This window comes from Notamacropus eugenii, chromosome X (genome assembly GCF_028372415.1).
Source record: "Notamacropus eugenii isolate mMacEug1 chromosome X, mMacEug1.pri_v2, whole genome shotgun sequence".
Classification (NCBI taxonomy): domain Eukaryota; kingdom Metazoa; phylum Chordata; class Mammalia; order Diprotodontia; family Macropodidae; genus Notamacropus; species Notamacropus eugenii.
The window spans coordinates 7,410,592-7,436,515 of NC_092879.1; positions in this window are offsets into that span (position 1 = coordinate 7,410,592).

The window sequence follows — 25,924 nt, forward strand, 5'->3', positions numbered from 1 at the left end:
CCTTGTCTGTCTAATGAGGATAGTTATATTTGCATTGTCTGTGTCACAGGATTGTGTAGAAGGAAGTGCTTTGTAAACTACAACCTATATTTAAGTCTAAGCTATTATCAATAAATATAAATCCTGTTGAGTTTACGTTTTCTCAACCATTTTTTCCCGACTTTTCCAGTCAGAAAATCATTTCTCTTTATAGAGAAGAAAGAGAATATCGTTCTCTTCTGTTTCCAATTAAAATTTCACCATCATTTCCAAGTAGTAGGCTTGGCCGTGAGGTCCATTCTGCATGACTGAGGGGGTGGTGGAGTGTAAGGCGCCAGCACTGCGCTACCTCTCTTAGAATGTGCTTTGGAATTTGTGATTGCACTTCCCGCTGCTGTAATATGTGTAATTCAGCCATTTAGTTTCATCTTTGTTTTGTTGGATGCCTCTCTTTCTCAGTCGTTGTGCTAGCTACAGATTTCTGTATGAATGAAGTTGTGGTTGTGGGGTACCCATATGTTAAAGGCCTCCCTAACCCACTTAGCCTCCAGCCGCTATTCGCTGTAGGGCCACGTGCGCTCTGCGCAAAACAAAAAAGGGGAGATGTTGGGGGTGTAAGCTCAGTTTCACGTGGACAGTCTCGGGCAGGTAAAGGTGAGGACTTGTAAACCTCAGAGTTCTCATGAGGCCCCCCAGGGAACAGCTGGGAACTGAGGCGTGAGACACAGGCTATCTCGTGCATTTCCCCCTCTTCTCCGTGGGAAACGTGCTGGGGAGAGCATCCCACCCTTGAGATTGGCCCATGGTCTGAGCACACCTGTTGTTGACTAGCTAAAGGCTGAGAGCAGGCACGGTATTCACGTGCAAACTATGCGGTGGGAGAGCTTAAGTAGGGACAGGAAAGCCTGAAGGCGCTCTTCGAGCTAAGGGGCCCTTAGAGGGCAGAGGGTCCCTCCCCTCTCCCGCTCCCATCCTCTTGCTGTACGATGTTTGCCCCTTGGGAGGAGGAGGAGGATTCCTCTCTCCCGAGGAAGAATTCACCCTGCACATGTAACTAAGACCCTGAATAAAGCCTAACCCTTGTTCGACTCTGGAAAGTCTCTTCTCTCAATACGTTTATCTGGTTTGGCCACGGACGACCTGCGACAGGTGAAAGTTAAGACTCGGGTAGCCCTTTGGCCTCAAGGCCGAACACTGGCAGAGTCAGGAACCCACCTCTCCTGTCTCCCAAGACTCACCATGACAAAATCGCATTTCCTTTCAGTGTTTTTTCCACAATGAAATTGCTTTTCACTACCACTTAAGGTCTTTCCACATCTTTTTATTCCCATACAATTTAGCCTTTTCTCCTTCTTTGAATAACAAGTAGATTTGCTGAAGGAGGTTATATGATGGGAGGGAGGAGGCTGGAGAGGAATGTTTCAAGGCCTGTTCAAATTCAAAATTGATAACAATTTTACCAAGTCATACATTATAAATAGAACATGCGTTAGCCCTAGGAGAAATACAAAGTTTAAATACTTTTTGGGCCCTGCTCTCATGGAGCTTCCAGCTTAAAATATAAATAATTAACATGCATAGTTAACTATACAATACAGAGTAATTGCAGTGTAGTCTCCGTGATGGATATGGTCCTAAACTTAGAGAGGTGAAAATACACTGTCTTATTCATCATAATTGTGGAAATTATTCTTTATGTTGTAATTTTATTAGAAAGAAAGCTATCTTAGACTTGATTAATAAAGGAATAGTGTCTTGAATGAGGGAAGTCATGGGCACACTGTACTTGGCTCTGCTCAGGAAAAAAAAAAGAAAGGCAACAACAACAACAAAACAATGATGATGTTCAGTTAGGGTTGTAGATGTTTAAGAAAGTGACTGACATACTGAGAAGCATGCTCACATGAGAGTAACCAGAAAGCGAAGAGCCACAAGAACATGGTTTATGAAGATCATGTGACAACAGGGCATATTTAACCTAAAGAACAGAAGAATTAGAAGAAAACAAATTTTTAAAAAATTGGAGTTAGAAGGGACCTCAGTAGCCATCTAGTCCAACCCATATCCTCAAAGAAGGATCATCAGATCAATCCAGCATTATGTTGGAGCCAGCTCAAACCAGCTCATGAGAGCCAATTCCTTGATTTTCAGTGTGAGCATTTACACTTTGGGAACTGTGAAATGCTATAAATCAGAGCTTGATTATTGGGTTATTTTTGTTACTATTTACACCTAAGAAGATGTGATGGCGAAAATGTTAATAATTCAGTAAACCTAAAAGTATATTATGCATGTATCCCCCTACCCAACAGGTCAGTAAAAGCAGCTGTTAAACATTTAACAGCACACTGCTAAATCCAGCCGAATATAATATACCCATCAAGTGGTCCTCCACTTTTCTCTTCAAGATATGGTAGTTATCTTAAAAAATAAGTGCAAAGCTGTCAGGTTTCTTTTGCTTGGCCATGGAGGGCAGATCAAGTAGCAAGAAGATAAACTACAGAGAAGCTGATTCATGTTGAAGACAAAAGGTATTTGCTAAGAATTTGAGTCGTCTCAGAGTAAAGTGGGGTACCTAGGAAGGCACTGGTTCCCCATTATTGGAAGTCTTCAAGCAGATGCTTTAAGACTACTTATTAACAATGTTATAAGGACTAAACTAGATGACTCTGAGGTGTAATCTACCTCTTGGATGCTGTATTTCTGTGGTTTTACCCCGTTCCTGTGTCCAGAAGAAGTATCTTTTTGCTTGTTATCTTTTACTGTATACTACTTGTTTCTGATAGTTCTTCAGTCTTATCTGCACAACTAAATTGTCAGTTTCTCAGAAGTAAAATACATTTCTTCTACTTATTTAATATCTCCTACTGTATCTTTCATAGTTCTGGGCAGCAGACATTGTTATGCATAGGAAAAATAATTATTTTTGTGGTATGATTTTGGTGGAGGGGTCCCAATTTCTACTCCTATATCTACTCCTACCTCTAAAATTCCAGATTCCAGATATAATCCTTTGAATGAGAATTCATTCCCCCTTGTATGTAGGAAGGAAGTAGTCATCAATCATATTTATCTCAGTGCAAATGAGATCAACTCCTCCCCTATGAAGGGTAGGAAAAAGAGGAGGGAATAAGCATTTGTTAACTGTCTACAATGTGGCAGACTCTGTTCTAAGAATTTTAAACAGTGTCTCACTTGATCTTCACAATAACCCTTCGGAGGTTGTTGCTATTATTATCCTCATTTTACAGATGAGAAAAGTGAGACATCCAGAGGTTAAATGACTTTCCCAGAGTCAAACAGGAAGTATCTGAGATTAGATTTGAACTCAGACTTTCTTGACTTCAGCTTCAGCACTCTATTGACTGCAGCACCTTACCAGGCTCCATATCCTCCCTGGGGTCAGTCAATGATGTAAGCCGAGTGATATCAGGAAGTGATACTGAACAGGGAGGTGAATGGCAAGCTCTGGCTAATTCCTAATTTTTTCTAAGACTGGCCATGGCTGGACACAAGGGTTCTTAACAGTTTGACAGTGTGAATAGAAATCAATTTTATTCAGGGGAGGGCATTCCACCAGTAAACTCAGCAGCTGGTCTCAGGATCTAAGTAGCCTTTGCATTGTCTCCTAATGGCTAACCTCAATTCTCTAAAGGGCTGTTTCATGACATTTCTTCTTGGCCTGTTTATTCTGCATAGTGTCTGTCTGTCACGGTGAATCTGTTTTAGTCTGTTTGCTTAAGAGCAGTGGTAAAGGCTCCGGGCTCAGTGGACTGTGTTTAACACATTCATTAAAACAATAACCAAGAATTCAACCACTTGTGCACATTGGAATGATAAAATCTTGATATGGAGTGGGAACAGTCAGAAGTGATCAAGCAGATGATTGATTGATTGGAAGAATGCCTGGCTGCCTACGCAGCACAGAATCATAGGGTTGAGAGAGTTCTTGCAACCATTTTCAAAGAAACCTTCTTATTTTAAATATGAAGAAATAATTGTCAGCAAGGTTAACATCCACTAAGAAATTTGCTATTACCTCAAACTCAAGGTGAACTAAGTGAAACCCATTATGTTCCTTCCAAAATGCCCCTTGCCTTTCCCAAAAGCCCCATTTATGTAAGTGACACAAATATTTCCTCAAAACCCCATAATTAAAACCCTAACTTGTTCCTGATCCATTAGACACCAGAAAATACTAAATGTTTCTTGGATCAAGATATCTCATGCTGGGTTAGATCAGTTTCTCCATAGGCCACAAGGAGTGTGTTTCTAGTTTTACAACAGGTAAGGGATTGATATAGGTGGGGATGGGGATGGATGGGTACTAGCATTCAGTCCTTTTCCCCTCTAATGTTATGCCTCTAGAAATGGTTGATGAAGTGCTACTCTATCATCAAGTCTCCATGAGTCCGCTTTTACTCAGTGGAAATGTAACCGTCAGTGAAGTCTCTAGATGTATGGCCCATTGTGGTACTCATGACTTCTACTGCATGTACTTATGAATTGGCATACAGTGTGTCTGTTTCAGAGAAGGATGAGCAATGTGCCTAATGTGTGGCTATATGAGGAGAAATCATTGCAGTCATAGGGTTAAAGATTGCCAGTCAAGGACACAAGACTATTCGAGGAAGAAGAAGAAGAAAAAGATGGGGGAAGGGAGGCAATGTCATAAAGAGAGAAACACCGGGGGCAGAGCCAAGATGGGGGAGTGAGAGCAACTACTCACCTAAGCTCTTGGACCAACTCCTTTGGATACTTCTGAAAGGAGAATCTGATCAAAGTTTTGGAGATGGGGAATCCAGTGGCAGACAGACTGTGGCGGATTCGGACCCAAGGACAGACTGGAAGGTCCACGGGAAAGATCTGTTCCACGGGGGTGAGCCCCCAGCGCGCAGTGCAGTACGGCCAGAGCAGTGGAGCGGAAGGGCCCCGGGAAACCTGAGAGCAGCAGGAGGAACCAGAGGAGCGGAACCCAAGGGTGGGAGACCAGCCAAGCCATTGAGAGGCACTGAGGGACAGATATCAGCCCAGCAGCTCCTGAGACTTTCCACCCGAAGATTAAACATCCGGTAAGTCACCTACTTGAACTTCCATGAGCCAGGATGGTGGAGTGATCAGTAAATGCTCTCTCCTCCCACCTTGATGACCATGAAAGAACCATAAAACATTTCTCCAGAAAAATCCTGGAGCAGCGGGTACAGCAGAGGGGGTCAGTAGTCTCATAACACCTGAGGCTAGGAAAATAGCTATGGGGGATTCCTCCGACTGTGGCGGAAGCAAACCGGAAGGACAGAGGACCCAGGGCAGAGAAAACTCTCACTAGGACCCAGGCGAGCCTCAGCGCCATTGGAGGAGCCCCCGGAGGGGTGGGAATCCGTATTAGCATCTAGGTGTGCCTCAGCACTCCAGGGGAAATGGGAAGACAATAGGGCAGCTGGGATCATCATCCTCTGAGCTTGCCTTTGCCTCGGTTCAGCTGAGGAGATCTCCTGTGACCAGACCACTCCTTCCCCACACTTAACAAGCTAACCCCAGGGCTGATTGGGGAAACACAAAACAAAAACCTGTTCTTAGCTTTTTGACACGACAACTAAACGGAAAGTTCTGTAGCTTCTAACTGAAAGAACCAGAAGCCACAACACACAGTCACCATCATGAAGAAAAAAAAAGCCAAATAAATGCGAAAAACCCATAGAATCTTTCCATGGAGATAAGGACCTAACCACAAATACCAAAGAGGTCAGTGCTGAGACTGTACTTTCATCTTAAACCTCAGAAGGGACTATGAACTGGTCAAAAGCACAAACAGCTCTCCTGGAACAACTGAAGAAGGAGATAGAAGAAAAACTGGCCAATGATTTTAAAATTATAAAAAAAAGAATTCAGTGATGAAAACATCTCTTTGAAAAGTAAAATTGAACAAATGGAAAAGGAAGTACAAAAATTAACTGGAGAAAATAACTCCCTAAAGGGAACAGTTGATCAAATGGAAACTGAAACACAAGACCTAACTGGGAAAAATTGGACAAATGGAAAAGGAAGTACAAAAATTAACTGGAGAACATAACTCCTTAAAAGCACAAATTGGACAGATGGAAAAGGAGACGCAAAAGTTAACAGAAGAAAACAATTTCATAAAGATTTGAATCGGGCAAGTAGAAACTAATGACTCAATGAGACAGCAAGAATCAGTCAAATAAAATCTAAAGAATGAAAAGATAGAAGACAATGCAAAATATTCAATTGGAAAAACAACTGACCTGGAAAATAGATCCAGGAGAGAAAATGTAAGAATTATTGGCCTGCCAGAAAGCCAAGATGGAAAAAAGAGTCTGGACAACATCTTCCAGGAAATCATCAAGGAAAACTGCCCAGAAGTGCTAGATTCAGAGGGCAAAATAGTCATCGAAAGAATCCACCTTTCTCCTCCGGAAAGGGGTCCCAAACTCAAAACCCCCAGAAATATCGTTGCCAAATTCCAGAACTATCAAGAGAAGGAGAAAATACTACAGGTAGCCAGAAAGAAACATTACAACACTGAAGGAATTGGAATCCAATAATCTGTAAGGCAAAGGAGTTGGGACTACAACCAAGGATCAACTACCCAGCAAAGTTCAGCATAATATTTCAGGCAAAGAGAAAGTCATTCAACGAAGTAAGGGATTTCCAGAGCATCCTGATCAAAACGCCAGAACTTAATAGACGATTTGATCTTCAAATGCAGGTCTCAAGAGAATCATAAAAAGGTAAACAGGGGGATTAAGAAAAAAAAACTTGTTACTCAATTAGGGCAAACTGGTTACCTCCCTATAAGGCAAGATGATACCTGTTAATCTTGAGAATTGTGCATCTATTATGAAATATAAAAAGGATATGCATAGAGGGAACGGGTATAAAATAAATGATGTCATGTTAAAAATATGATTTAACTAGGCGAAAGGATTGTAACAGGAGGTGTGAAAAGAAGGAAGCAGAAAATGGTAAATTACATCACAAGAAGAAGTGCAAAATTATAGTAGCGGGAAAGAGGGGAGGGAGATGAGCATTGTTTGAGAGGTACTCTCCTCTAATTTGTTTCAAGGAGGGAAAAATAAACTTGAGTAGATAATCCTAACTAGCTCTATAGGCAGCAAGAGGGGAAGGGGGAAGAAAGGGGAGGGAAGCTCAAAGGGAGGGAAGAGGCAATAAGGGTAAAGGGGAATAAAAGGGAGGGGGGCTAAAAGAAGGAAGGGAAGGCTGCAGGAGGAGATGGTGAAAAGTGAATACTACTGAGGAGGGGAAGGGAGATGTGAGAGCTAAAAGTAAAAGTGATGGGAAAGAGGATGGAGGGAAATTCACAGATTGTAATCGTAACTGTGAATTTTAATGGAATAAACTCTCCCATAAAACAGAGATGGATAGCAGAATGGACTAAAAGCCATAATCCAACAATATGTTGTTTACAAGAAACACTTTTGAAATGGGGGTATACACACAGGATAAAGGTCAAAGGTTGGAGCAGACTATATTGTGCTTCAGCTGATGTAAGAAAAGCGGGAGTAGCAGTTCTAATCTGAGACAAAGCAAAAGCAGAAATAGATCTAATCAAAATAGATAAGGATGGAAACTATATTCTGCTAAAAGGCACCATAGACAATGAAGCAATACCATTGCTAAACAGGTATGCTCCAAGTGGTATGGCATCCAAATTCTTAGAGGAGAGGTTGGGGGAGTTGATGGAAGAAATTGACAGCAAAACTATACTAGTGGGGGACCTCAACCTTCCCCTCTCTGAACTCGATAAATCTAACCTCAAAGTACACAAGAGGTTAAGGAGGTAAATAAAATTCTGGACAAGGTAGATATGATAGAGCTCTGGAGAAAATGGCACATTTACAAAAATTGACCATGTACTAGGACATAAAAATCTCACAACCCAGTGCAGAAAGGCAGAAATAATCAAGGCATCCTTATCAGATCATAATGCAATAAAAATTACACGTAATAAAAGGCCATAGAAAGATAACACAAAAACCAATTGGAAACTAGATAATCTAATCCTAAAGAAGGACTGGATTAAAGAAGAAATCATAGAAACAATCAAGAACTTCCTTCAAGAGAATGACAGTAACGGGACAACCTACCAAATCTTTTGGGATACCGCAAAAGTAGTTCTTAGGGGAAGTTTTATATCTTTGAATGCCTACAGAAATCAAATAGAGAAAGAGGAGATCAATGACTTGGCGTGCAGCTGAAAAAGCTAGAAAAAGAACAAATGGAAAATCCCCAGGTAAATACCAAATTAGAAATACTGAAAACCAAAGGAGAGATTAATAAAATTGAAATTAAGAAAACTATGGAATTAATAAATAAAAGCAATAGTTGGTTTTATAGAAAAAAAAACTAATAAAATTGACAAACTTTTGGTCAATGTAATTTAAAAAAAGAAAGAAGATCAAATTACAAATATTAAAATTGAAAGGGGTGATCTCACCTCCAATGAGGAAGAAATTAAAACAATACTTAGAAGTTACTTTGCCCAACGTGATGCCCACAAATTCGATAATCTAAACGAGATGGGTGAGTATTTTAAAAAATAAAGATTGCCCAGATTAACAGAAGAGGAAGTTGAATACCTAAACAACCCCATATCAGAGAAAGAAATTGCAGAAGCCATCAACGAACTCCCTAGGAAAACATCTCCAGGGCCAGATGGATTCACAAGTGAATTCCATCAAACATTTAAAGCATAAATTGGGGAAGAAGGAGTCCTCCCAAATTCTTTCCATGATACAAATATGGCTTTCTGAAGAAAGGGGTGGGGGTGGATACTCGGATCCGTGGCCAAAGGATTGTCGATCATCTGCTCCCCCCTCTCTCCCCAGGGATAAACCTAGACAACAGAACCGACGGGATGGGGTTGGGGGTGTGGGAACTGGGGAGAGGCTCTGGGCGAAGCAAATTTGCGGGCTCTTTGCGAGTGAGAGTGGCAAAGAGCGTGTAGATGGAATTGGTTGGATGCGCATTTAGGGTGAGTGTGAATGTCCGGGCTACGGCCGGAGGCTCGGGCCGTGAAGACGTTGGCTTTCGGAAGGAGAGGCCAGATTTCGGACTTAGTCTCCGGTTGAGCCTTTGAAGGAAGCGATCCTGCAGCGCCCCCTAGTGCGTGAAAGCGGTGGTTCTGTGTTTTCCCGTAGGGGCCCCTCTGAGAGTCCGGATGTCCAATGGGCTTGAGCTTGCTGAGCTTATCGGAGCTCGCGTTCCGGGAAGGCAACCTCGATTTCGGGATTCGTCACGGAGATTTGGCAGATTTTTAGTTTCGTTCAGAAAGGTCTGTCTGTGCCTTCAGATATGTGAGAAGCAGCGTTGTGCTGCTATCTCAACGAGGTGGAGGAGAGGAGCAGCAGCCGCCACCTAAGGGGAGGCATTGTGAGCTGTTGGAGGTTATCCGGAGAACCTCGTCTTCTCTCTCGGGCTGTGTTTGACGATAGTATTCTTTGACTGGTCTCTTTTCACCTGGGCAGACGCTTGCCTTGTTGGTGTTCCGCTGTGGTGTCTCTGGGCTTATCGCCGTTTTTCTTCCTTGCCGAACCCTGGCTTTTGGGGGTGGAGTAGCGGTTCCTACCTCAGTGGGCCCTACGCCTAGGGCCGTCCCTCTGGCGGCGGTAGCCTCGGGGAGAGTGTTGGGGGGTGCTTGGTGGACTTTTGTGCGTGATTGAGGCCCCATCGCGTGATGTGGCCCGGCAGGGGATCCCATTCTCCCCAACCTCTGTGCTGGCCACCTTCCTGCGACGTTTACCTTCCTGTGATCGGGTGTACTCGGGGAAGGTTTTGTGGAAGATGGTTGTTTGCCAGTGGTCGGCTCCCAGGCGCTCTGTTCCCCTCGGTGTGCGGTTGAGGGCCGTGTTTCGAGTAAAACCTTTCTGTGTTGGGGAGTCGAGAGGTTAACTTGCCCTAGCCGGCTGTTTGGTGCGTGTACCTTTTTCTGAGTTCTCGCTGGGTTGCTTCGCCCTGGTCGTGTCCGTGTGGTTTGCGTGGAGTCCCGGTTCCCTTCTTGGGTTCTCTGGCCTCCGTGGGCCCTGTAAGGTTGCGTTCCCCACCAGGCGTTGAGTTGCGCTCGTGGCGGCGGTGTGTGGAGGGCTTAGTTGTGTGTTCTGGCTGCACTGCCAGTCGTGCTGTGTGCCACTGCGCCTCCATCTTTGCCCTTCGTGTGGCCACTGGTCCACCTGCGGGAGAAAGTGACGAACGAGTAAGGGGAGGACGTCCGTTGTGCTTTGTTGGATTGTTTCCCTACATCATGCGGGTGGGTCTCGCTTTGGGGTCCCGTGTCTCTCCGCAGAGGCTAGGCGGCGTCCGCTTTCTCTCTTTGGTATGTCTTTCGCCGTGGTCCACGGTCTTGTTCCTCTTTTCGCTTACCTTGCAAGGGCCGCAGTTTGCAGGGTGTTCCCGGTTCCGGCAGCAGTTGGAGCTGTCTTGGTGTTTTCTCTGTTGGACTCTGGTGTCTTTTTCGGAAACTCCCTCCAAGGCGGGAGAGGGGGATGGGAAGTGTGAAGTACCTCGGGGTGGAGGGATTGGGGAAGGGGCGTGTGGTGCTTTCGTTATCCTGGGTTTACCCCAGCGTCTCCCCGTCGTTGTCCCCGACCCGTGAGGTCGCCGAGAACCTCCACTCCCCGGGTGGAGTGGTTTTCTCTCACGTTGTTTTGCGGGCCAGACGTCCTTCCCACCCACGGGCTCCTCGGAGCTTTGCTGGCGGGGGGAACCTTGCCCGCTGAAGGGGGGAGCTTGGGTGGTGGCGTTCCAGAGGCGTTGTCTCCCGAGAGTAGGGACCTCAAGAACGAGAAGGCAAGGGAACCTCGCCGGGGGGGGGGGGGTCGTCTTCCTTTCCTGGTTTGGGGTCGCTCTTTGCTCGTCTTTCGTTTTGTACCTGGTTTGATCCTGCCAGTAGCAAATATGCTTGTCTTTGTAACTGGCAATTCTAGAGCTCAATAAATGATGATGAGCGCTGACCCTGGATGGATCCTTTTCACACGTGGGTGGTGGCGGATGAGAGGGGGGTGTTGGGGAGGCTCTCTCCGCGAGGTTTTGTTGGTGCTCTCCGGGTCACATCTCGGAGACCCTTTTCTCCCTCTCCGCCCGCGTCTGTGGGGCTGATCTGGGTGAAGCAGGCCCGTTCCTCTGGGTGTGGTGTGCCTGGTGTTGTCGTTGATCTCTTTCCCCGGTTGGGCTTGTGAGGTTTCCTGTCGTCGGGTGCCGGGGGCGGGCCCGTTTGGTGCCGTGCGCTGCTCTTCCCTAGTTTTGTGCGATCCTAGCCCGCAGTGGGGTGGGGGGAGCGCTTCCTCCTTCCTAGCGCGTTGTTAACCGGTAGCCAAGCGCGTTCTGGCGTGGAGTTTTAAAAATTCGTGGGTTGCTCTTCCCACTCTCGAGGCGGGGTTGGAGGCTGCCCGCCTGTCTTTTCCTCCCCTTTTTCCCTTCCGTTAAACTGTCCCGTGTATCTTGGTGCTCCTCTCTGGCCGTGCGGCACAGGGGTGTGTTTTGGGCGGGGTTGGCGCCCCCGGGATGGGGAAGAGCTTTTTGGTTCCTCGAGGACTCGGGTGCGGGGAGGATGGGGCCACTGTGCGTTCTGCCCCCTTGGGTGTGGCCTGGGCCTCAGGGAAGAGGAAGATGCTTGGCTACGACTTTCGCCGGCCGTGTTGCGTGGTTCGGTGCGCTTGGTTGTTTCAGAGTTGGTTAGCGGGGGAGGGAGCCCGCAGGCCTGGTCTTTAGGGTTTCCTGTTTCTTCACTTGGAGCGCTGGGGCCACGGAGGAGGTGGGCGACCCTGACGCGCTTTCAATCTCCCCCATTGGCCCTCGTTTGCCATTGCCCCCAGAGGGGGTCGCCTGCCGGGTTAGTGGTGTTTGGCCTGGTGGCGTGGGCGGGGCCGGGATTGTGCGTTGGGGCCGAGAGACTTGGCTGTTCTTGGTTGTCGGGGAAAGAGGGATCGTTCCTCTCCGTGGGACTGACACGCTTGCGCTGCTGGCTTCGTGGCAGCTGTTGGGAGTTGCTGGGAGGGCTCGGTGGGGTTGGGGTGCTTTGGAAGTTGTGGGAGCTCCATTGCCCCTCCTTCTCTAGTGCTTCCTCAACTCTGTTTAAGGGAGGGGTCTGATCACCTTCTCTTGTGTTCCTTGGGGCTCTACTTCTGCGACCTGCCCCTCCACCCTCCGGTTCCAGTTGGTTCTCCAGGTGTAACGGCCTCGCTTCACGCGGGTGTCGGGGGAGGTTCGTCGTCCCGTGGCGACCCGGCCCCTGTGCTCTCTGTTCCTCTCATGGGCTGTCTTGCCCTTCTTCTGCGTCCCCAACCTTTTGTTTTCCCCGTGCCGCTGGGGGAGGGTCCTGGGGGCCTGCTAGTTTGCGGAGGCTGGCTGGGTTGGCGCGCCTTGTGTGGGGTTAGGCCTTCCGCTTCCTTCCTCTGGGGGCCCTGAGGGCGAGTGTCTGTCGTGGTTCCCTCCTCCGGGCCGCCCCCGCCGTGTCCTTGAGCCGTGCTCTGTGAGCCAGAGGCCCCCCGGCGCCTGTGCAAAAGTGGGTTCTCCTAGGGGTGAGTGGTTTGGCGAGGAGAGGGCCGGCTATGCTTCGAGTGGAAGCGCTTCCCTGGAGGGTGCAGTCCCTTGCTCTATGCATTCGTTCGTGGTGTTTGGGTCTCGTTTTCGCTTGCTCCCAGGGAGCGTGAGGGTGCGGGGACTGGGGGCCTTTTGTTTCCCTTTCCGCCTGCCCGCGCCCACGGCTCTATTTTGCCGGAATGAAAATCTCGTTGAACTGTAAGGCGGGGGGGAAGATCCCTTGGCTCGGTCTTAGGTGAAGAATGCACCTTAGCTGCGAGAATTTAAGGGGCAGTGCGGGACGTGTCTTTGTCGTCTACGCTTCGAGCGCACTGGCGGCTCCTGTTTCTTCCCGGGGCTGCTGCGCCTCTCTGAGCGTTGTTTTTACCGTTCACTTACCGTACGGGGTTGGTTCCTGTTCGAGGGGGGAAGGTGATTGGGGGGGGGTTGCTTGCAGAGTCTGGGCACGACTGCAGATGTGGTCATCAATCCCCGAAGTCGAGCGTGGGGAAGGGGAGACGGGGGCCGTTGCCTTCAAGGGTGTTTGTGGAGGAGCGGTTGGGAAAGCTGGTCCCTGAGCCGTTGTGTGTGTCAACCCCCGCTTCTCTTGGTGTTTCTCTCCCGACCCTTGGGTGCCCTGGCGGTGCGTCTTCTCGCCCGTCGGCTGAGGATGCTCCTTGCCTTGGAACGGTGGCGTGTTTTTGGGGGGGGTTTGCTTCTGAAGTACGGCGCTGTTTCCGAGAAGGTGTGGGGTTCCACGGTGGTCCCCAAAGCGTAGGGCGCGCATAGTCTGCTTGTATGTAGTGTGTGTGGGAGGAACCTTACTGCGCCGCTCCTTCCGTGCTTCTTGCCGGGGGCGATGCGATGCGGTCTCAGACGGAGCGGTGGCGACGTTGCGTTTTGTCAGGAATGGTGGCGGCGGGGTGTGAAGTTTTCCTTCAGCACGGTTGATTAACAGCTCAGCGCCGCTTGCAGGCTATGTGGCGTAAGAGGGAAAGTTTTCTGCTGAGCGAAGCGCACAGCACGGGGCGCACTGGGATCTTGGGTTGCGTGGAGGCTGTAGGGCGTAAGTAACTCGCCGTGGACCCGCCTCGTCAACCTCGTTAGCGGTAAGGAAGTTTCAATGCGGGTGGCTGTGGCTGTGGCTGTGGGGTTCGCATGAAAGCCGGAGGGGGCGGGGCAGACCTTGGAGGTCGACCAGCAATCCACATTAACGGCTTCGGGTCGACCAGAACACCCTAAAGCGACCCTCCCCCCTCCCCCCTCCCCCTCCCCCTCCCCCCTCCCCCTTCCCCTTCCCCTCCCTCAGTCAAGCGCATCCATTATCAAATTCTCATTCTCATCTTCGCTACATCGCTTACTGCTTTTCTGGAGAAGCGCCGGAAAATTGAATAAGACAACCACAGAAAAACCAGTTTTTCCATTTTTAGCGGAAAAGGGAAAGGGAGAAAAAGAATGGCACTTTGCTAAAAACTTTACAAATGGACTCCACAACGACCTGAACTTTGCAACTAGAGAAACCAAATCAAACACAGAGTTTTGCTCAGGGTCGCACAGCCAATAACTATCTGAGATCAGATGTGGACTCATTTTCTTAACGGACCACCTTCCGTTTTTATAGGGAAAATGCTGCTTTCCCCAAAGTGCCCCACTTTCACATGATTGGAACATGCTTCCTTTTGCCCTCTTGAAGAATCCTCCTCCTCCTCCTCCTCCTCCTCCTCCTCCTCCTCCTCCTCCTCCTCCTCCTCCTCCTCCTCCTCATTTCAGGGTAAGGGAGAGAAAGCAAGGACCTCCACATGACCTCTCTCTCAAGAAGAAAACATTCTTCCATATGGTTTTGCTGAGCTGAGCCCAGCGCTGAGAGGAGGGGATCCGAGCAGGCTTCAGGGACAGAATCTCCAGCAGCCGCGCGGGTCCCTCCACCCACAGATGACAAGGGTCGGTGAGCGGGTGTCTTTGGCGGGGCAAGAGGGGAGTGGGGTGCCCCCGTAACTCAGGCCCCCCCCCCCCCCCCCTCGGGAGGCAGCAGCGGAGGCGGGAGCAGACCCGGCCTCCCCAAGCAGGCAGGAGCCCAGATCCATTGTTGAAGGTCTCTGCAAAAACCCCCTGAGGGAACTGAGCCCGGGAGGTGGCCCTGCCCCCACCTGAGCAGCTGAACTTAATCTCACACTGAATAGCAGCCCTGCCGCCGCCAAAAGCCCTGAGGCTGGGGAGCTGCATTTGAATCTCAGACTCCCAAGCTTTGGTTGGGCGGATCTGGAGGCCAGGTGGGTGTGAAGAGGAAGCTCAGAAAGTGCCCAGAAAAGGGGGACAAAATAAGACTATAGAAGGCTACTTTCTTGGGTCTGATGAGGAAGAACAATGCTTACCATCAGGGAAACACGCAGAAGTCAAGGCTTCTGTGTCCCAGCCCACCCAATGGGCTCAGGCCATGGAAGAGCTCAAAAAGGATTTTGAAAATCAAGTTAGAGAGGTGGAGGAAAAGCTGGGAAGGGAAATGAGAGACATGCAGTCAAAGCATAAACAGCAGGTCAGCACCCTGCTAAAGGAGACCCCAAAAAATGCTGAAGAAAATGACACCTTAAAACATAGGCTAACTGAATTGGCAAAAGAGGTTCAAAAAGCCAATGAGGAGAAGAATGCTTTCAAAAGCAGAATTAGCCAAATGGAAATGGAGATTCAAAAGCTCACTGAAGAAAATAGCTCTTTAAGAATTAGAATGGAGCAGATGGACGCTAAGCAAGAACTCACAAAACAAAACCAAAAGAATGAAAACATGGAAGATAATGTGAAATATCTCTTTGGAGAAACAACTGACCTGGAGAATAGATCCAGGAGAGACAGTTTAAAAATTATGGGCCTACCTGAAAGCCAGGATCAAAAAAAGAGCCTAGACATCATCTTTCATGAAATTATCAAGGAAAACTGCCCTGAGATTCTAGAACCAGAGGGCAAAATAAGTATTCAAGGAATCCACAGATCACCGCCTGAAAGAGATCCAGAAAGAGAAAGTCCTAGGAACATTGTGGCCAAATTCCAGAGTTCCCGTGTCAAGGAGAAAACATTGCAAAGCAGCTACAAAGAAACAACTCAAGTATTGTGGAAATACACATTAAGGGATCGAAGGGGGTGGAATAGGATATTCCAGAAGGCAAAGGAACTAGGAGTAAACCAAGAATCACCTACCCAGCAAAACTGAGTATAGTACTTCAGGGGAAAAATTGGTCTTTCAGTGAAATAGAGGACTTTCAAGCACTCGGGATGAAAACACCAGAGCTGAAAAGAAAATTGGACTTTCAAACACAAGAATGAAGAGAAGCATGAAAAGGTGAACAGCAAAGAGAAGTCATAAGGGACTTACTAAAGTTGAACTGTTTACATTCCTACATGGAAAGACAATATTTGTAACTCTTGAAACTTTTCAGTATCTGGGTTCTGGGTGGGATTACACACACACACACACACACACACACACACACACACACACACACACGCACACGCACACGCACATGCACACGCATACACACACAGAGAGACAGAGTGCACAGAGTGAATTGAAGAGGATGGGATCATATCTTTAAAAAATGAAATCAAGCAGTGAGAGAGAAATATATTGGGAGGAGAAAGGGAGAAATGGAATGGGGCAAATTATCTCTCATAAAAGAGGCAAGCAAAAGACTCATTAGTGGAGGGATAAAGAGGGGAGGTGAGAGGAAAACATGAAGTCTACTCTCATCACATTCCACTAAAGGAAGGAATAAAATGCACACTCATTTTGGTAGGAAAACCTCTCTTACAATACAGGAAAGTGGGGGAGAAGGGGATAAGCAGGGTGGGGGGGGGGATGATGGAAGGGAGGGCATCGGGAGGAGGGAGCAATTTGAGGTCAACACTCATGGGGAGGGACGGGATCAAAAGAGAGAACAGAAGTAATGGAGGACAGGATAGGGTAGAGGGAAATATAATTAGTTCTTCCACAACGCTACGATTATGGAAGTCATTTGCAAAACTACGCAGATTTGGCCTATATTGAATTGCTTGCCTTCCAAAGGGAAGGGGTGGGGAGGGAGGGCAGATTGGCAGACAGAGGCAATTAGAAAGCTCGGTTTTTTGGGGTGGGGGGAGGGGACAAAAGGGGAGAAAATTTGGAACCCAAAATTTTGTGAAAATGAATGTGAAAAGTTAGTTAGATAGATAGATAGATAGATAGATAGATAGATAGATAGATAGATAAATAAATAAATAAATAAATACAAACAAACAAACAAACAAACAAACAAACAAACAAACAAACAAACAAACTATAATGCAGTGGTGAGAGGATGTGTTCTATCACCAACCTAACCTGTGATCTCAATAAAATAATGACTGCGTAGTGTCTTATCTAAGATCCAATAGAGCCATCCTTCTTAGGGATCCACTTGCATTACCTTTCAGTCTTCCCACTTGTAGCCAATTCCAGTCATGCGCTCCATCACAAATATACTCGACTTCCATTTCATTCATTTAGTAACCGTTACAACAAACTTCTTCGCTAGCATCTCCCCCCAGCCCCATCAAATACCTTCACCCCCTTTTACAGACAGGGAAAAAATTAAGAATTGTCAGATCCTTCATTTTGCGCATGGAGCTATCTACCTTCCCCTAGGATTCTTCACCTTAATACTAGGATGGTACTCTTTTTAATAACTTTGAAAATAAATAAATTACAAAAAAAGAATGTTACAAAGTTATGTTCTAGAGCATGCTATCATAGGGTAATTGTACATACAGTAGGAGGCTGGAGAGTATAGTAGAAGGAAGAGCTGCTAACAATATTCTGGCAGAGAACCATCATTCAAAATGGCCCATCAACCGAAGTCAGGTTTGCAAGATCATCGTCCTCATGCACTTCTCAGCTAAAACTGGGACTCTGCCTCCTGGGATTGGTTCTCAGCTTTGACAGGCGATTTTTATTCATTTTTTTGCCTTACCCTGTCTCTAGTCTCTCTTCCACTATACTTCTAAACCACTTCCACACCATTCCTCAGTATCATATACACCACACCTTTGTGGCTTCCCTTTCATATATTGTCTTCCACCATTAAATTCTACACACTTTGAAGGCGTACACTGTCTTGTTGGCTTGTATTTGTACATGCACAGCTTATTGTAGTGTCCGGCTTATATAGATACTAAAGGAACATTACTGGGACCTAAGAAGTGGTCCTTCCAAACTATGGTGTTTCCCTACGATACAAGCTTTACGTAACAGATACTTGCAGTTTCATGAACAATTGTCTCATTCTAAAATGTATATAAAATGTTAATGTCATTTAATGTTTCTTAACTTCAATTTTTCCAAGTCAAAAAAAACCTGTGGTGTTCCCTGGAATTCTAGATCTGAAAAAGACCTTGGAGATCACCTAGGTGTCTGTGTCTCGATTTCTCGTTAAATTGCTTGTCCAGTGTAATAACCTGCACAATGAGGAGTGAAACTCAGTTCGCCGAATTCCCAATTATTTCTGAAATAAGTATAATTCTTAACAACAGCAAAAAAAAAAAAAAAAAAAAAAAAAAAAAGATTTCCAGGAAGTTTCAGAGAAACTTAAGTGAATTGAAGAAAATAAAATTCTCCATCTTCTGAGACAATCCCAGTTACTGAGGACTGATTCTTATTAAAAAGAAAAAAAAGGTCACCTTATGTTCTCTATCATGTCCTCAGGACAATGCTGTTTGGACAAAGAGTAACGCCCTGCCCTTCATGCCCTAAAACCTTGCAATAATTTTTGAGGAGAGTTCCACATTGGCACAGTGGGGCTCCTGGCATAGCTCCTTCCTGGCAGACACACACTGGCAACTCGTCTCTTCCCCACTGATCACAGCTTGATACCATTCTGCCAACTTAGCCTGCAATGACTGTGAACCAGGGATGGAGTGCAGATTTCACTCATATCTGTGCTTTCTTCCATTTTTAGTGTAAAATTGCATTGTCTGCGTTTCAGATTCCATTGTTTTGGGCTAACAGAAATTCTCATACCCTACTTTTAGTAACATTTTCAATGTGTGTGTGTCTTATGTTTATGCACGGCTCAAAATCGTTAAGGAAGGCTTGATGTAGTCCATTCCAGGATGGAATCCAATCTGCTTTCCAATTCACGGAATCACCCAAAAAATGAAGGATCGTTATGAAATTATAGGATCAAAACACAATTATAAAGAACAAGTGATCTCAAAATGGGAAATCATCTTAGAGGTCATCTCTTCCAATTTTTCTCCCAAAGCAAGTGTTTCCTCTACAAGAAATAATGATTTGGTCTCTGATTGAACACTTCCAAAGTGGGCCACTCAATACAGATCAGGATCACCCATTCTATTATTGGGCAGTCTTTAGAAGTTTCTAGCTCCAAGGTTTAGTGTGATAAAATCCACTTCCTGTACTAATCGTTGATTCATCCTACTTCTACCTCTTGGAAAAGAGAAAAACAAAACAATAGAATGTCTTTTCTTCATTCTGATCCTTCAGATATTTGAAGTGGTAAATGCTCCTATGTCTTCTCCCGTGTGTACTAAAATCCCCAGTTTTCTTAATAGATTCTTACGTGCCATGGTTCCAGACTCCCTCATCAAGGTGGCTACCCTCCTCCGGGTGTGCTCCCGTGTTTTCAGTCACATCCAGATAAGAGCATTCTAGATGTGATCTGATCAATACAAAGAGGAGCAGTACTGTTAACCTCCTTGGAACGGATATTAATGTAACCTCGAATTATATCTGCTCTTTTAGCAGACTAGAATTTGACAGACTGCACACCACAGGTTTCTGTCTCCTAGCGAGTCCCCACCTCCAAGCAAGGTTGGTCGTAGAATATTAAAGGTAGTATTGTGTATCTAGTATTTGCAAAAGCAGAGGTACGAAATCGTGACAGACAGACTCCCTAATGGTGCTATACATCTCCAGACCTCAGAGAAAGTTATTAATATAGTCTCAGGCATCCTATGCCTCTAAGGAAACATACAGAGAATGTGAATCCTGGATACATTCCCAGGATGAGGGAATGACATGCATATAATGCAAGTAAAACACTTGGGGATCCCAAACCCCTGTCAGCCACACTTCTTTACTGAATTTAAGGTCCTATCTCACTTCTTCCCTTTCTCTCCTTTCAACCAACCATTCTGCAGCCATAGGATACAGGCTGAGTTAAGGAGAAAAATTAGGATCCACCTTGTGTTGTTAAGTTCTTAAGTATACCTGTTAAATGTAGCCACTACTGGGTGACAAATATTTCTCCATTTATTCGGGGAAGCTACATCCGTGCCATTTTTGACACAGTGGGCCAGCTATGAAGCTTCTCTTATTTTTCACACAGGCACCTTCTTGCCATTTTGAAATACTTAGTGTGTTTGCCATCTTCAATTCAGGGAACTGTTGTATGTTCCATGAATTCTTAAAGATCTCCAGCATCACTTTGGCAAAGACATTTGCAAATTATTTCAGTTCCCTGGGCATTAGAAAGTTATTTCCATACACTGGCATGTGATTTGCCAAGTGCCTCGACTTCAGTGAGAGGAGCTAGGTGCTCTTTTATGAACTGCTTAAATTGACAGGCATCATGTTGTATTGGAAAGTTCATTATACTCTACCTGGAATCAGTGGACCTGGTCTCTTCTCTGAGGTGTGTGATTCTAGGAATCACAGTATTTCTCAGTCCCAGATTCTTTGTCTGTATAATGGGCATAGTTATATTTGCATTGTCTCTCTCACAGAACTGTTTAGAAGGAAGTACTTTGTAAACTGCAGCCTATATTTAATTCTAAGCTATTATTAATACATATAAATCCTGTTGAGCTTACATTTTCTCAACCATTCTTTTTTACTTTTCTAGTCATAAAGTCATTTTCTTTAATAGAGAAGAAAGAGAATATCGTTCTATTCTGTTTCATTTTTTTTATTCTACAGGTCCTTTTAATTGTCTTTGCTCTTTTTTTTCAAAATCCAACTCATATTGGAGTTTAGCTTTCTTGACACTTTTCCTATAGGTCCATGCCACTCTTCTGGATTTTTTTCGCAGTCATTTCTTTCTGTTTACATCTTTCATATACAACTTTAAAAATTTCCCCTCTTTGGCAAGCTCCCGGTGATACCCTGTGTCTTTCTTCAGAAGCCATCAATTTTTTTTTTTTTTTTTCTGATTTAGCACTAAGGTTAATTCATAAAGGTCCCTCTTTTATTACTGAGAGGGCTCTACAACCAGTGCTTCACAAAGCTGCCAAAAGTGTTATTTCTAATTTACGTGGATGACTACATTACTCCTTGAATAAATTCCAGACTGCTTTTTACTTTGAGGATAAAATAAAAACTACTTTGCCTTTAAAGTCCTTCATGACATAGTTACAGCCTATATTTCCATTACAATTATGCATGTGTAATATATAATACATAATAAAAATATTGTACGTGAATATTGTGCACACATACACAATATATGTACATTATGCGTTATTTGGTTCAGCCAAACTAGCTTTCTTCCTCACACACAATATTCCATCTCTCATCTCCTTGTCTATTCCCTATGTCTACAACTCTCTCCCTCCTCATTTATATCTCGTGGAATGCCCAATTTCCTTCAAAGTTTATCTTACACCTCCTACAGGAGCTATTGATTCCCTCCCACCCCAGCACCTAGTACTTTCCGCACCAAATTTCTTTGCATTCATCAAATACATTTTTTGTATTTACAAATAAAGGTACATACAAAATATAATTTACCTTGTAGATAAAGACCATTTCAGTTTTGACTTTGTGTTCCCAGTAGTAGTGTGTGTTCGTCCATTGTTGCCGAAGAAGACCATGCCATCAGAGAAATAATGACATGACTTGAGTGAGGGAGGGCTGTGCAGGTCACCGGCTTCACTTCTCCTCCAGAGCCCTCTGAATCCAGTGACCAGATATTCTTCAGGATGACTGGAGATGACTCAGGATGCGGCAACTGGGGTAAAGTGACTTGCCCAAGATCACACAGCTAGTGAGTGTCAAGTGTCTGAAGTGAGATTTGAACTCAGGTCCTCCTAACTCCTGCACAGGTGCTCTATCCACTGCATCACCTAGCTACCCCTCCTAGTAGTAGCAAGCCCTTAGTAAATGCTTGATTGATGAACTGATATTTCTTGAATCTCAGTTCATGAAACCACCCAAATGATTTCTTTTAATTTTTAAGTGTTTTTCTATCTCTGAATATCTTAATGTTGCGTTGACCAAATGGCTTAGGTACATGGTCACTTTCCTCCAAGAATTCTGACCTATTGTCAACCTGTTCATTAGATCTAAGTAGCAGTTGCCTTGTTTTCAATACTTTCTGAGAAATTAATTTTTACCTAAATAGTTTCGCTTTCCAGTAGAATAAGACTCCAAACTGATGGCAGAGAATTAGAGTCTCCTATCACTACTCCCTGTATTAGTTGTATCACACGCAGTAGGAAATCACAGTCCATAACCTCAATCTGGAGCAGTAATCTATGGTTACTTCCATGGTTGTATCACTTGTATTTCTAGCCCTTTCTGTCCTGATTCAAGTACTCTCTGCTGTGCTTCCACTCTTAAGTGTGTGGAATCCCTGGAAACTACACAATCCCTCTCCTCATCTGTTACATCTCTTTCCTCCAAACAAAGCCATGCCACCTTCTACTGCTTTATTCCAGTCATTAATTCCATGCAGTCCCGTATAGGCACAGTAATACCTATGAGAGGATTCAATTACATGTGTCAAAATTTCAATTTCAATTCATTTCTTCATCTTATTCTCTGCAGCGGTATAAATCTGAATGAATAAGCATTAGTCTCAACTTTTTTTAAAACTTTATATTGTCGCCTTCTGATAATCACCAGATATTGGAGGTATTTCTTTTTATGAAACATCTCCACACTATCAATTTGACCATTTTATTGGAAAATTCCAATTTTATTCTTCACACAGTTTCAACTTACACTCTTCTTTACCAGATAGAGGAGTGTCTCCTGAAAAAAATCAACACTCCTTTGAGTCTCTGTAAACTGCACTGTTGTCCCTTGACAAGAACTACATCATGTTAGTATGATAATCCATGGTCCAAAACAACAGACCCTGTTCTTCAGTATCATCTATTCAACCAGCTGTTCACTCTCCATTACCTCCTTTCTCTTCCGATTTTATGACATTCAAATGGAAGGAGATTTGAAAACAGATATACCCAAGTCCTTTAGATTTGTACCAAGGCCTATAAAGGGAATATAGATACTTCAGATTTCTTCTGTTTACATGCTGTTACATGAATTAGAAGATGTAGATGATTATTACGTCATGGTGCCCTCAACCAGGAATATGTCCAGATAATAAGGGAATGGGTCAAGTTGAGCCACACAATGAAATATGCAGGTTGTTCAGCAACCTTTGTGGACTGAGGGGAAAGGACAAGGGAAGAGAGATGTTTATGAAGGAGACACCTTTCTTACTCCCAGTTACCACTCCCAGAGCCATAAAAGGAAGCTACTTCCCCTATGTATATGCTATAATAGACGGTAATCCTTTTCATAGAATCAAAGATTTTGAGCTGGAGGGATTTTAGAGATCATTTCTTCCAATATTCTCATTTATTAAAAAAATTTATTTATTTAACTTTTCAACATTCATTTCTACAAAATATTGGGTTCCAAATTTTCTTCCCATTTCACCCCTGCCCCCACCCCAAATCACTGAGCACTCTAATTGCCCCTATCACCAATCTGCCCTCTCTTCTAACCTCCCTCCCTTCCCTTATCCCCATCTTCTCTTTTGTCCTGTAGGGCAAGGTAACTTTCGATACCCCATTACCTATACTTCTATTTCCTAGTTGCAAGAACAATACTCAACAGTTGTTCCTAGAACTTTGAGTTCCAACTTCTCCCCATCCCTCCTTCCCCACCCATTCCCTTTGGGAAGGCAGGCAATTCAATATAGGCCATATCTGTGTAGTTTTGCAAATGACTTCCATAATAGTCGTATTGTGTAAGACTAACTAAAATTCCTTCCATCCTATCCTGCCCCCCATTTCTTCTATTCTCTCTTTGGATGCTGTCCCTCCCCGAGAGTGTTGCCTTCAAATTGCTCCCTCCTCCCACTGCCCTCCCTTCCATCATCCCCCCCCCCCACCCTGCTTATCCCCTTCTCCCCCACTTTCCTGTGTTCCAACATAGGTTTTCATACCAAAGTGAGTGTGCATTTTATTCCTTCCTTTAGTCAAATTTCTCTCACTTCCCCTCTTTTTCCCTCCACTGAAAAATCTTTACTTGCCTCTTTCATGAAAGATAATTTGCCCCATTCCTTTTCTCCCTTTCTACTCCCAATATATTTCTCTCACCCCTTAATTTCATTTCTTAAAGATATGATCCCATCCTATTCAATTCACCCTGTGCTCTGTCTCTGTCTCTGTCTCTGTCTCTGTCTCTGTCTCTCTCTCTCTCTCTGTCTCTCTCTCGCTGTGTGTGTGTGTGTGTGTGTGTGTGTGTGTGTGTGTGTGTGTAATCCCACCAACTACCCAGATACTGAAGAAAGTTTCAAGAGTTACAAATATTGTCTTTCCATGTAGGAATACAAATCATTCAACTTTAGTAAGTCCCTTATGATTTCTCTTTCATGCTTCTCTTGATTCTTGTGTTTGAAGGTCAAATTCTCTTTTCAGCTCTGGTCTTTTCATCAAGAATGCTTGAAAGTCCTCTATTTCATTGAAAGACCATTATTTCCCCTGAAGTATTATACTCAGTTTTGCTGGGTAGGGGATTCTTGGTTTTAGTCCTAGTTCCTTTGACTTCTGGAATATCCTATTCCATGCCCTTCGGTCCCTTAATGTAGAAACTGCTGGATCTTGTGTTATCCTGATTGTATTCCCACAATACTTGAATTGTTTCTTTCTAGCTGCTTGCAATATTTTCTCCTTGACCTGGGAACTCTGGACACAACGTTCCTAGGAGTTTCTCTTTTTGGATCTCTTTCAGGTGGTGATCTGTGGATTCTTTCAATATTTATTTTGCCTCCTGGTTCTAGAATCTCAGGGCAGTTTTCCTTGATAATTTCATGAAAGATGATGTCTAGCTCTTTTTTTTGATCATGGCTTTCAGGTAGGCCCATAATTTTTAAATTGTCTCTCCTGGATCGATTCTCCAGGTCAATTGTTTTTCCAATGAGATATTTCACATTATCTTCCATTTTTTCATTCTTTCAGTTTTGTTTTGTGATTTCTTGGTTTCTCGTAAAGTCATTAGCCTCCATCCGTTCCTTTCTAATTTTGAAAGAACTATTTTCTTCAGTGAGCTTTTGAATCTCCTTTTCCATTTGGTTAATTCTCCTTTTTAAAGCATTGTTCTCCTCATTGGCTTTTTGAACCCCTTTTGCCCATTGAGTTAGTCTATTTTTAAAGGTGTTATTTCCTTCCGCATTTTTTTTGTTCTTCTTTAGCACGCTGTTGACCCGCTTTTCCTGATTTTCTTGCATCTCTCTCATTTCTCTTCCCAGTTTTTCCTCCACCTCTCTCACTTGATTTTCAAAATCCTTTTTGAGCTCTTCTATGGCCTGAGCCCACTGAATACTTATTTTGGATGTTTGGGATTCAGAAGCTTTGACTTTTATGTCTTTCCCTGATGGTAAGCATTGTTCTTCCTCATCTGAAAGGATGGGAGGAGATATCTGTTCACCAAGAAAGTAACCTTCTACGGTCTTATTTTTTTTCCTTTTTTGGACATTTTCCCAACCAGTTACTTGACTTTTGGGTCCTTTTTCAAGAATACGGTATACTCTGGGGACCTGTAAGATGTCAGTTCCTCCAAGGTGGCACAATCAAGCGTGTACTGGTCTAGGCACAGGGAAGGATTTTTGTGCCCAGAATGTTAGCAGAATTTACTCTCCACAAGCACCTGATCTCCAGTTCCGCCAAGTTAGCACTGGGGGTTGGGGGTCAGGGTGGGATTCAGTCAAGCTGTAAGGGCAGGGCCACCATTCAGTGTGAGACAAAGACTAGCTCCCTCAGTGACGCCAGGGGTTTTTACAATCCAGCAATGGTCTCAGGCCGCTGCAGGGGCCGCTGTGAGAACTCCCACAGCCTGCCCGCGCTCCAGAGTTATGGGAAGGCCCTTCTCCCTTCCCAGCCAACTGTAAAAACCTCCGTCACTGACCTTTGGCGCCTGTGACTTGAGGGATCTACGGACCCGTTGCTATGTCTGGGAATTCCGAGACTGGAGATTCGGCCCCTGCGGGCTGTTCATGAGCCACGCCACGTGGCCAAGGCTGGCCTGGGCTCCGCTCTGCGTCTGGTGCAACTGACGTTTCCCGTGGGCCTTTTAGATCACCCTGGGCCGGAAATCTTCTCCACTCTGTTATTCTCCACTTCTGCTGCTCCAAAA